The sequence below is a fragment of the Calonectris borealis genome, chromosome 2 (genome assembly GCF_964195595.1).
Source record: "Calonectris borealis chromosome 2, bCalBor7.hap1.2, whole genome shotgun sequence".
Lineage (NCBI taxonomy): Eukaryota > Metazoa > Chordata > Aves > Procellariiformes > Procellariidae > Calonectris > Calonectris borealis.
In genome coordinates, this window is record NC_134313.1 from 97,249,231 (window position 1) to 97,261,550 (window position 12,320).

The window sequence follows — 12,320 nt, forward strand, 5'->3', positions numbered from 1 at the left end:
TTTGGTGTAACAGAAAAGAGTGTGTCCCTGAGCATTTATGTCTTTCAAAAATCTCAGTCAGGCAGAAAACACTTTTTAGTCAGTCTCTGAGATACTAATGAAACCCAGAGTAACCCACTGATATGCAAAGTACCTCATTTAATGAATTTACACACAAACACACACACATATATGTGTGTGTGTGTATATATATACACATGATGTAACTGAAAAAAAAATCTAAGGAAAAGAAAAATCCTCAGGACTAGATACAGTACCCTTTAAATACAGAGCTGTTTAAAATATCAATCTCCTTATTGTAATTTGATGTGTGAAATTCAAGCATGCATTTACAATTCAGATCCCATTCCTTAGGGATTCCCATTTAGGGCCTGTTCATATGATTTATTTAGTGCCTTTCTTCACTTACTTATGCTTGAGATCGTTAGGTATAATGCACATATATGCACAGGGATAAAATGTTTATCATCATTACTTCAATGAAGTCATTTGCCATCCTTGACACCCTCTAATGTCCCAAGTGCTTCAACCCACTGGCTCATTTGCCCAGCCTTGCTCTCTCTTCACTTTTTCATCTCAAATTCTCAATGTGTTCCCTTCATCAATCATGGAAGTTTAGCGGGTAACAGGAGGGAAGGCAGCAGAATAATTATCCAAATATAACAAGAGAAGGTCCCCTTTGTGTTGCAGGAGGAACAGGGATGGGGGAGGGGGAACAGAGGAAGCATGAGTATGTATTTCATGCTCCTTTGAAAACATTAATGATGTTTAATGGAAGCCAAAGAACCCACTGGAAGCCATTGTAGTCTCAAAACTATGTCCCACACCACTAGTCTGAGGACCTAGTTCCCGCCCTGTGTCCTCTTGCTGCTCTGCCTCTCATTACCCCAGATCGCCAGCATTTCACCACCACCGATGTTTGCAGTGAGAAACCACTTTGAATGTAATCTTTTGGATCTATTTTTCAGAAAACAGGATCCAAATCACTGTGCCCTGACGACATTCAGCTAATTGGCCCTTGCTTTCGATGACATCCTCGGATTGGGGATGAACAAATTGAAGATGAAGGGTGGGCTGGGGTGGGGGCAGGGGGAAGTTAGCATGGCCTGGGGCAGAGTGTCATACACAACTGGGGAGAGGCGAGGAGGGTGCGGGGTCTGGGGCAGCCCCAGGTGGCTATATGCAAGGTGACTTCTTCACTTTGAGAGAAAGAAGATTGGTCTTTCACATTTCTCTGCCTCCCCAGTATGGACACCAACTGCAACATGGTATTTCTCTATGACTTGAAAGCAGGAATATATAAAAAGCCTTGCAGATCCTATAGATATTCACGCTCAGGAAAACAAATGTTTTTAGGGGTGCTTCAGAGCTTGGTGAAATGATGGTTGCTGATGTGTACTAGATCTGGGAAGGAGCAGGCTGGTGCAGCATTCAGTCGAATATTAGACATAATATTGTGGCTTGCCCTAGTTAGGACTCTAGAAAAATGAGCTTGATAAAATGATAGCCTAGAGTTGGGACAAGTTAAAAAAGAAGAGTCTCGTGTCGAGCACAAAACCAACACACAGTAAAAAGCAATTCTCTTGAAACAGAATCAAACAACATGAAATGGAAATGAACAACCATTCAACTACTTATTTTTCCCAGTGTGTCCATACTTGGCTTTGATCGTTTACTCAAGCATTAATATTCGCCACATTCAAAATTCAATTGATAGTAACAAATACCAGAAAGAAAACTCACAGGTTTCTGAATGCTACCTGACACTTCAAAGCACACCAATAAATAAATAAATAGCCCCAGCAAAACCTCTATTTTTCTTTCAGTGCACCCTTCTCCCTTTCCCCAGATATGAAGAACTTTGTTTGCTGTGCACCCAGAGGATGGGGCTGATATAATCAGGGAAACATATTACAGAGGGGATGAATGTGATCTCCACAGAAAATGCAGTAACAATGGTTGTCTCTTATTAAAACGTACGAGATTCTGGCCTTGAATGCATCTACTGCGCCAGCTGATAGAGGCAGATGTCCTACCAGGGAATTCCCAAGCTATTTGTCCACAGCTACAGGGAAAGAAAGGGAAGATGAACTATTGGTACTGGAATAATGGCTAAAATCTATGCCTCTACAGAAAACTAAATTTTCTTGATTTGCTCTTTTAAGGAAAAGTATAAGCCTATATATAACCCGGGATACTTGTAATTTCCTCCAGTTTAAAGTATGTTATCTAGAGGTCACATCTGGTCCACTATTGAACCTTTCCCACATGGACTTCTCCAGTCTTTTTTGAATACATCTAACCTGGTAGTTTCCACAACATCTGATGGTAATGAGTTCCACAGTTCAATGAGATATTAGATGAAAAGAAAATAACAGACTTTTCTAGAACTTTGATAGAGATTTGTCATTTCTGCCCTCCTGAAAGTGAGAAGTGTGCCGTTTTTCTTAGCCATTTTTCATGCCATTTCTTAGCATGTCAAAACCAAAGTAGAAGAGCCAGTCTTCCCTGGCTGCCTTCTCAGAATTATATGTTGGGACCTTTTTCTGCTTTTTAGAAATGATCACATCCAGCTTAACAAACATGGCAGGTGGCTGCTACATTGCTGGAGGGCAGGCGCACGTGGTCCCTCCCCACAGCAGCAGGCAAGGCTTCCTCTGTGCTTGAGATCCGGGCTGCGGCGGCAGCAGCAACTCGGCCTAGCTCCCTGGCCCTTTCCTTCCCGGGGCAGGAATTATATGTCCCAGGCCCCTCTTTCTTGAAGAAACAATGTTTATTTCTACCTGTGCTGCTGGGGGCATCTTGAGTCAGCTCTGCTCAGTCCATTTCATATGAGATGGTCCACACCTTAAAAACTTCACAGTCCAAGCACAGAAGTTAAATAGTCAGAAGCTCCAGAGACAGCACTGTAGTCCTGTTTTCTGTACTCTTCATTGTCCTAGTTCTTTGCACTGTCTTAATATCACATTTAGAAAGTGCCAGGACATTTTCTTTCCATAAATGTCCCTCCCCTATGCTCAGTGAAACCTGTACTCTGTGAAACAGGTTTTCCGCTTTCTTGGGATTCAGAAGCTATAGCAATAAAACCTCTTTACCGACACGCCAAAAGAATAAATGCAGCCTTGCAGGGCTCCTGGCTGAATCAGGACGTTAATGAGTAGGGAAACAGCAGTGAAGATGATGGCTAACCAATCAATAATGACTGAATTACAGTTTAAAAACTGAATGTGTTAGATAGTTATTAACAGTGTAATTATTCATAAATGTGCCTAATTATTCATAATTATTCAGAAACCTTATTACTTCCCTGATTGTCATAAGTGATCTCCGAGGCCAATTATTATTTGATTATGGCCACAGGACTCTATATTGGTACTACTTCTTTTGTCCTAGAAAAGTACAGAGAACGCTGATGAAGTGAAATTCGTGGAGGACTGTTGGCATTGAGTAATCCTTTAAGAACAACAAGTCTGTGATTTGAAAGCCTCTGTTGTCTCTCCTCTTAGCTCTTTCTTCAGATTTCTTTGATTCCTTTATTACAGAAGCTGCTGCTGCCTAATTAGGGTTTTCTTGTTGTAATTGCTGCATTTGATATCTTAATAGCGTTACAGTGAGTGTGAGGGAGGAAGGGGGAAAGGGGCAGAGGGACTATCAGTGCACATGTTTGTGGAGAAACCGAAAGCTCCCCAGGCTGTATGACTGAACCAGAAAGGCTCAGGAGCCAAATCCCAGCTAGTTCAGGTATCTTGCAACTCAGTGGGGAGCTCTGTCAGATGCAGATACAGTAGTTGTTAGCCCCTGACAATAAGAGTGACGGTGGTGTCTTTCCTTTTAAACAAACAGTTGAGCTTCATTAGAATCATTTCCACAAAAGCAATGTGAGAAAAATGTATTTTACATTTGCTTAACTCACTGGTACTTAACTCACGGGAATGTAAACTCAAACCTAACTGCAAGCTTGGTCAAATGCTGAACCAGATGTAGTCAGGGTGCTGATGCAATCAGACCTTACCATCAGAAAATCTGGGATTTTTGTCAGAAGACACTGCACTAATCAAACAGGAGCATCAGCTTCTTTCCACTTTCTTTCCTCCCCTGAAAACATTAGAGCCATTATATTGTGGGGCGGCATTAGTCACATTAAATTAGCATATAGATGAGTTCTGGGGGTAGGAAGGAGGGGGAGATAGGTTATGATAACCTGATGCTGTAATGCAGAAATCTTTTGGTTTATATACCAAGCCCCACAGAGCCGTGAGCTTGTTACACTGGGGAAAATCGCAGTTTCCCAATAGGGATGCAACCAGCTTCTATTGTGTAATTTTACTGAGTGTTTAATAACACACCCAAGCACTGAAGAATCATGAACTAGGCTCCACAAAATCATCCAATTGTCTTAAAAATCACGAGATTTAAAACCCCTTTCAGGTTTTCTTTTTTCCTTCTGGTTTCTGAACCAGAAGGACTGGAAATCTTTTCTTTGAACTGATAGCCAAGGTTGTCCTTTTAATGGCTTGAGGGGGTATAAAGAACAGTGTCATTAGACACTACAAGGGCTGTAGGACCATTAGTGGCTCACAACCACTACGGTGTGAAAAGAAGGGCTGCCCAGCTGTGTGGTCATTTCAGCATCCTGCAATCCAGAGTGTATGTGTCATAGCAGGGGGTTCAAATGGAAGTACTACAGTTCCTCTAACTCTTCCCCATCCCATTATCACAAAGTCTGTGACCAGGTACTGTCATGCATGTATATTTGAGTGCTGTCCTCACTTCAGTGGACAAGGCCAGATTCTGATCGTGGTCACACCTCTGTACCCCCGGAGTTGTTTCACTGATGGCATGGAATCTGGGAAATGAGATCACTGTCCTCTGACGGTACTCTCACAGCTGAAGATATGACGGAAAATAGTTTCATGCTGAGAGGGCTACCAAATGTAGGAAATGTAATAGCTCGCAGCAGCTGAAATGTGTATGTGCATAGTTTTGGGTTTTTTAAAATCCCCAGGAAAGGTTAAGAGGGGCATTTCTTCTTTTCATCAGACTATGTGATATAAACAGTTAAATACTGGTAGCCCTCTTCTTTTGCAACATGGTCTACAATTTCTGTGATGGGGAATAAAAACATGCAACAGAAATACATATGCAAGTTGCAGTCACTTCTGAGCTCTTTTTGAAATTCGAACTATTTGGTCTTTTGTTGAAGGCTTCAATACATGGCAGTGGGTCTCAAATAACATAAGTTGCTGTGCTAAGCAGTAACATGAAAGGAATATACTTGATTTTTCAAGGATGTGGGAATAAGAGTTTTGCAAGAGGCATGTTTAGAGTCTGGGTTCTTGCAAAAAGTACAGAGGAACAGAAGGTTTATATTTTCTTTGGAGTATATAACCAAAAATAGGAAAATACTAGTCTGCCAGACAAAGACTGAAGACCACTCCCTCCTTCAGAAGTCTTTATTTCACTGTGAAAGTGAAATTTCTTTAGTTACACTTGCATGTCTTTGGTCTTTTCTCATCAAAATCATGACGGCAATTCAATTTCTATAAGTGCTATGGGGAAATCAGTGCTCAACTTGCACACTGGGGATACTTCCAGGGAGATGCAACATGGCTTGACACAGTAGGACAGAACTCTTCAAAAACTCTTCGGCAAGCTCTGGCAGAATGAAAATCAGGAATCTTATTTTGCGACAGTTCAATCCAAATCTGACTCTATCATGTTACAGGATCCAAGTCTCAGTGAGTCAGATTAAGATGTAGCTTCAGTTTCTGCTGTAGGATCGTGCATGTAACCATCTAGTTGTTTTGTAATATTGACATAAATTGATCTCTGCTCCTGTCCACCTAATAAATATTACTGCAGCTGAGACCTGCTGCAGGTCTCCTTGGAATGACAACTCAGTCTAGGCCCAGAAATGCAAAGTTATGGTAGCTGCTAGGATCACTAGGCATATCCGATCAGAGATTAAAAACAGAATTCACATATGTAAACAGTCTTGTTGAACTTTTTTGACTACTGAATATGTTTTATTTGTTTCTCATCAATCCAGAGAAGAGGGTGAATGTGTAAAAAATATTTCACATTTAATAATACAGCATAATTGCTAAAGCAGGGCAGAATATCTTACGTATACCTTTTTTAATATGGCTGCAGCTTTCTGACTTGCAACATAAGCTATAGCTACCACATTGTCTTCTGCCTCCCTGACTTTCAATTAAGTACATTTCTCTGTATGCTAAAGGTTAAGGCTTAGATTGTTCTTAACTCACATAGGATGACAGCCCAATTTTGCAGAGCCCCAGTGCCTGAAGAATTAAGAAGGCGTTTCCTTTCCATAAATCTGAAAACCCAAGGCTGCTTTTTCACAAAGCACAACAAACAGCCATCAGGTGTCCTAGTAATGAATTTTAAGTCCTTTAAGCAAAGTTAAGCAAAGCTCTAAGCAAACCCTCACAGAGAGCACGAGCTACAGCCCTACTTTAAGAAAAACACAAGATTAAATGGTTGTAAGTGTGTGTGTTATTTGTTCCCCCTCTCCTTGTGGCTTCAAAGGGTGAAAATGGAAGAATGTGACTGCAGAGCATAATGGGTCAACACTGCAGCTCTGATCGCTGGAGCATGCACTCTAAATTTCATGCTACATTAGGTAGATTTTAAAACCTAATCTGCTCCTACGAATGTTTTATTGGTAATTCTATGAAGGTACAGATTGCTTGACAACAAGGGGGACATGAGAAAGGTACCTGGTAATCCACAACTTCATGACACCCCAATGACCTAGCACTTCAGCACATCCAGCGCACCTTGGCTCAAGGGGGTGCACCTTAACAAGCCTCTTTCAGGTCTCATTCCCTTCTTCTGTGACAGTGAAGGCCATTCATTTAACCAAATACATTTTTTTCCTTGGTGTCTGCATAACTCTGATGTATTGATCTAGTAAGAGTGTATTCTGCACTGAAAGGTTAACAGATTGACATGGTTTGAAAACCAACTCCTGTGTTCATCCAAATACCATCTGAGGGACAAGAAGGTTTTGGTTAACTGTGCCACAGGGCTGTCAAAATGCTGTGCTATTGTACTACTCACATTTTTTTTTCCAATTTAAATTTCTCTGATTTAAAATAAACCTTGACCAGAGTGCTGTAATCGCTAAGCTAGAGAGCTATGCCTACTTTATCTTTGCCTGGCTCCACTTTAAATATTCCAGTAAAAACAGAGCAGCAGCAACAAATGTGACTGGAGCTGCAGCACAATGACATCATACACTGAAGCAGGTCAGTTCTTTGGCTAACTCTTCCTATAGCCCCGGATGCACATTCCCATTGCCACCCTTGAGTTGGTACCACTGCTTGTTTGATATTACCATGAAGTGCTTCAAGGAACTAAACCAGGTAAAAACTCTTCACTTTGGTTTTGTATGAGTAGTTTTTGATTGGTTTAGCTCCTTGGATTGGCTTGTCGCATGACCAGTACAAGAGAGGAGGCGGGAACACATGGCTGGCAGAGCGGGGAGAAAACGGGTCCACTTCTGCCTCTGCTGGCAGCAGCAACCTGATAGATCGGCTCCACCACTCTTGGAGCTGCAGCCTTGTGCCCCACGAGCCTGACCTCCTGCAGCCTCATGACTAGAGCGCTCCCCTCAGAGCTATGCACAAGTCACCCCATGGGCACATGGGACTGTACCCGCGTCTCCGGCTGAACCCGGAGAGCTGCTATGCAAAAAGAACAGAGAATTGGGGTGGTATATCTTCTGAATGTGTTTGGTTTTGTGTGAAGCCTGATCATCATCTTGCTCTTGTCAGAGTCCTTAGAGGTGATGGGGAGGAATTTGATGTTAGCAGATCCAGAAAGGGTTTCAACATGAGCTGTGCAGCTCTGTCATGACTGAAGCACTTCTGGTCTTGCCAGGAGACAGACCTGTTAGTGATGAGTAAGCTTTACTGCTGAAAACTGTGGGACTGGAAATTTTCGGTGCTACAAGAGTCAGCTGGAAGTTTGGCAGGTGGCTTCAGGATCAAACATGTGATATTAGGCATCTGAAGTGAGGAAATTATGATACCCATGACTATATCCACAACTAAATCGAGACCCAAACTTACCCACATCATTTAATTTATCTTCTTTGAGAAGTTAACCAGCAATCCTTTCTAACAGAAGTGGGGATGGCAGGATTGAACCCTTATTCAGTAGACCTTCCATGCAATTTTTAGCACACTTTGCAAGCCTTCTCTTTCTATTCCATGCTCATTGTAACTCCAGCTCCCCTATAATAGTATAATTCTTATGGACAAACTTTAATTTACAGTGTTCTTACTTTCTCTTTTTTATTGCAATAATTGTTTTTCAGATGTATTACAAATAATCAGGGTCCTGTACATTACAAACAACTGCACAGAGGCCCAGATTGAATAGTCAGGTTGTAATTCAGTCTCCAGGCTGAGAGGTTTGCTACCATACTCAAACCCTTAAGCTATATTCTTCAGTGTGGGACATTAGCAGGATCCCTCGATTGAATTACAGCATTGTATTCCATGTGGGACTCAGTATTGTAGTGTACTTAACATTGTACTACATAGGGAGGCATGAGAGTAATGGAATTTTACAGTAATAAGATTTTTTTTTTTTATTAAATGAAAAGTAGGCATATAAGATACCCAATTATGTAGCATTAGTGGAGTTAGAAATAAAGACCCTGTAAAAACATACCTGAAAAATAAGCATTTGTTTTATTTTCTAAGTATTATAATGTGCTGTTAATATACAATCAACCTCTTAGAGCACTAAGGCTTTCTCAAAATGTAGAACTTGCTATGAAGTTTTAGATGGATTTTTATCACAATAATTACAACATATTGGTAACTGATTTTTGAAATGAAGCCCCCCCCAATTCAGTAAAGTATTTTGACACATGCTTCAATTCATCCTTATCAACACTAAGCTCATGTACATGTGTACGTTTCAGATACTTTACATCAGATATGAAATATCTGATACTTTATATCAGATACTCTAAAGATGTTTTCTGAAATCAGTGCTAAAAGTTATTTTTTCTTTTTCATTCTGCTTAACAAATCTATATACGAGAGAGAGGATGGTGGAATAGCACTGACAACCAAGTAAAAGAAGTGCTAACATTAGTTCAAAATCTGCTGCTTCTCTGCACTGACTTGGGTAATATCATATCATGTAGTTAATAAGAAACAAACTAGACAAGCTCAAATTTTTATAGTAAGACAAGAAGACATAAAAAACAGGCAGACACAACAGAAATAACTCCCTATCATATATTTTTCTTTTTAATTAATATTTCATGATCAGTTAACCAGCAGTCTGTTATCTTCCTAATAAAGTAAAGGTATTATAACCAATAAAAAATATTTATTGCCACATTTTATGTTTTAATCAAGGGCAAACCCCTCAACATATTCTTTTTTAGCTCCTTGGCATGGTGAATGATTAAGTAAAAAAAATAGCTTTTTATGCTAAAAAGAAAATGCTATGCATTGATTAGTTAATTAACACAGTGTCCTTTGGAAGTGCAATAAATCTGGGAAACGAGGAAGAAATAGAGATAATAATCTGAAAGATATAGTGTGCAACTCAAGTTCTGATTTCACTGTGCTAATATCAGTTTTGTCGTTGGCTTCAGTGGCCAGAATTTTCCTCTTAGTCCTTATGGCAGAGACAGAGAGTGTTACGGGATCTCAGAAATCCCTGGGGAAGTGCTGGGACCTGAGGTTTCCAACAACACAAACCGGAGAAAGTGCAAGTGCAAGCAATATGGGCTTTATTGGTCAAAATAAAATCTTAATGAGCCCCTAATGTACAATGGGACAAATTTCCAATTACTGGTGGGTGATAATTGGGCAAATTCAAGTAAGCAGACCACTTCAATCAGTTCAGACCTGAATTTGGATCCTGCTCTAAGCTAAAATAACTAGTGTGTTTTAAGTGGCCTTTATTTCATTTCCCCCTTCATTGTTACCATCTCCCTGGTTACTATTCAACTAATAAGTTTTTACCATTTTCTCAGGAAAAAAACATTTTATCCTTTAGGCACGGACAAGGTATATTTATTTTACTACTATTACTACTACTACTGCTGCTGTTACTGCTGCTACTACCACTACCACTACTACTACTACCACTACTACTACTATTGTTGCTGTTAATCATTACATGAATAAAATTTCTAAAAAGCAATAAATCCACACGCTTGGTCCCTGTTTCAGAGAAATACATTGGACGGATTTCCTGATCTTCCAGGAAGGATTTAACAGAGAAGGAGCTCAGAGATCGCTCTCAGTCTAGAGCTCTTCATGGGACTAGGATCCCAAATACCATGACAGACTAAGGGAAAAGACAAAGGTAAGGATTAGGTTAAAAATGAAAATATGAGAGACATGATATTGCAAACTTTCTGGTTTTCTGAGGAAGATTAACAGAAGTAGTTTGCTAATCTTGCTGTCCAAAAATATTAGTACTTCCTTCTTCCAGTTTATGCCCTAGGTAGTCACCCTATACCACAGCCAAGAGAACAACGTGCATCTGCACCTCAAGGTTAATCGTGGACCATTGAAGGGGGGTGACGATTCAGAGGCTTACACATTCTGCGGCCACAGGTATGGAGCAGCAACTTCTGGCAGAGGGACAGCATGCGTGGCGAAGGGCAGAGATGTCTTACAGTCCAATAGTTACATCTATCAGTTGGTCTGCCAGAGTCCCTAGGTAGAGTGGCAGTGAAGCCAACAGCCAATTCAGGTAGAAGGATTTTATCCACTTCTAGCTTGGATAAGACAGAGTTGATAATTTTGGCTGGTACAGACAGGTATATCCCCTTTTATTTGCTACTACCTACTTAGAGTCTTTGCTCAAAATAGATTTTCTTAAAAAAGTCCCTCATAATCCAGTTTGGTCTTATCTAAAATGGGCAGAAAATTGTGTACCTGATCCTATATGAAGCTCAGCAACTCACAAGAATTCCTGTATATTCCAGTTTCTCAGTGAATGATATGGTGGGAAAAAGAAAAGATGTATTGTACCACAAATCTTTCTTACATATGTCTGCATTTACAATATGCAAGTTTAATTCCTTAAGATTTGTAATCAAATGCTAATCTGTCCTGTTGTTTCAGGGGCTTGTTCCTCTCCCACATTAAAGATTTTAAATCTTGCAGATTAGTATCTGATTTAATAGATTCTAGAGTTAAAATAACAATGCTAAAGCTGAATGATTAGTTAGGATCAACACAAAGCCAGACTAAACTGACTTCTACTGCTGAAGAAGTGAAAGAATTTTATTCTGACAGGAAGATTTCTTCCTGTTTTGGTCACACCTCACGTTGTTCTTCCAGCTATAAGAAGTGTAGAAAGGTTTACTAAATTATTTGCAGCTGTTTTAATAAATGGACTATAACAGCCCAATAGCATATAACCAACTACAATTCCACATACTGATATGCATCTCTTGCATACACTGATCATATCTGAAATGTGCTTATAACATCCATTAATTATTTATTAACCCTTTATAAACCACTTAAAAGTGGAATGCTAATATCAAGTACAATCTTGTGGGAAGCAGGGATAATTTTTCCCAGCAGATAAGTGGTATTTTCAGCCTGATCATGGGATAACTCTGTATCTTGTGGACAGGAGTATAGAGAGAATCCATGTACTTTTGTACATTCCAGGAAAAAAACTAAGTCCCAGCTTACTGCATGCCTTAGTCATAGCTTCATTTAAAGATGTGGCTTGGGGAGTGTAGCCATTTTGTTCTTAGAGGTGCTGCTGTAGAATTCAAAACCTTATTCATATGAGTCCTATTATAAAAATAATATTTCTTTTCCAACATGTTATAAAGTTTCCAGGACTCTGAATATTCAATACAAAGCTCTATTTGCTCTAAAAAACTGTCATTGACAAAAGTTTTCCTCTTTTTTTATTTCTCTGTCTGGGGATTTTTGAGTCACTTTGCTCTGACATCTGAAGTACAGAGGTGTTAGCAGATACCACTAGTTGTGAGAAAGCAGGGAGTGGACCAGAAGAAAATGGAATGTCATTAATGACTTCTTAAAAATACATCTTGCTTTATCATATTTGCAGTAGCAGGGCTGAAAGTCAAAAAAGTCCTCTCCTCTCCTCTCAACTTTAAAAATATATTAAAAACAAAAGCTGGCTCGGATTGTATTCATTATTAATTTTACTAACCTTCCCTTCCCAGCTAGAAAGCACAAGCCATAGGGTTTTAAACACACAGCACTTGTCTAATCCAAGTTCCCCTTTAAACAAAGATAAAATTCACTACTGAATTTAAAGAA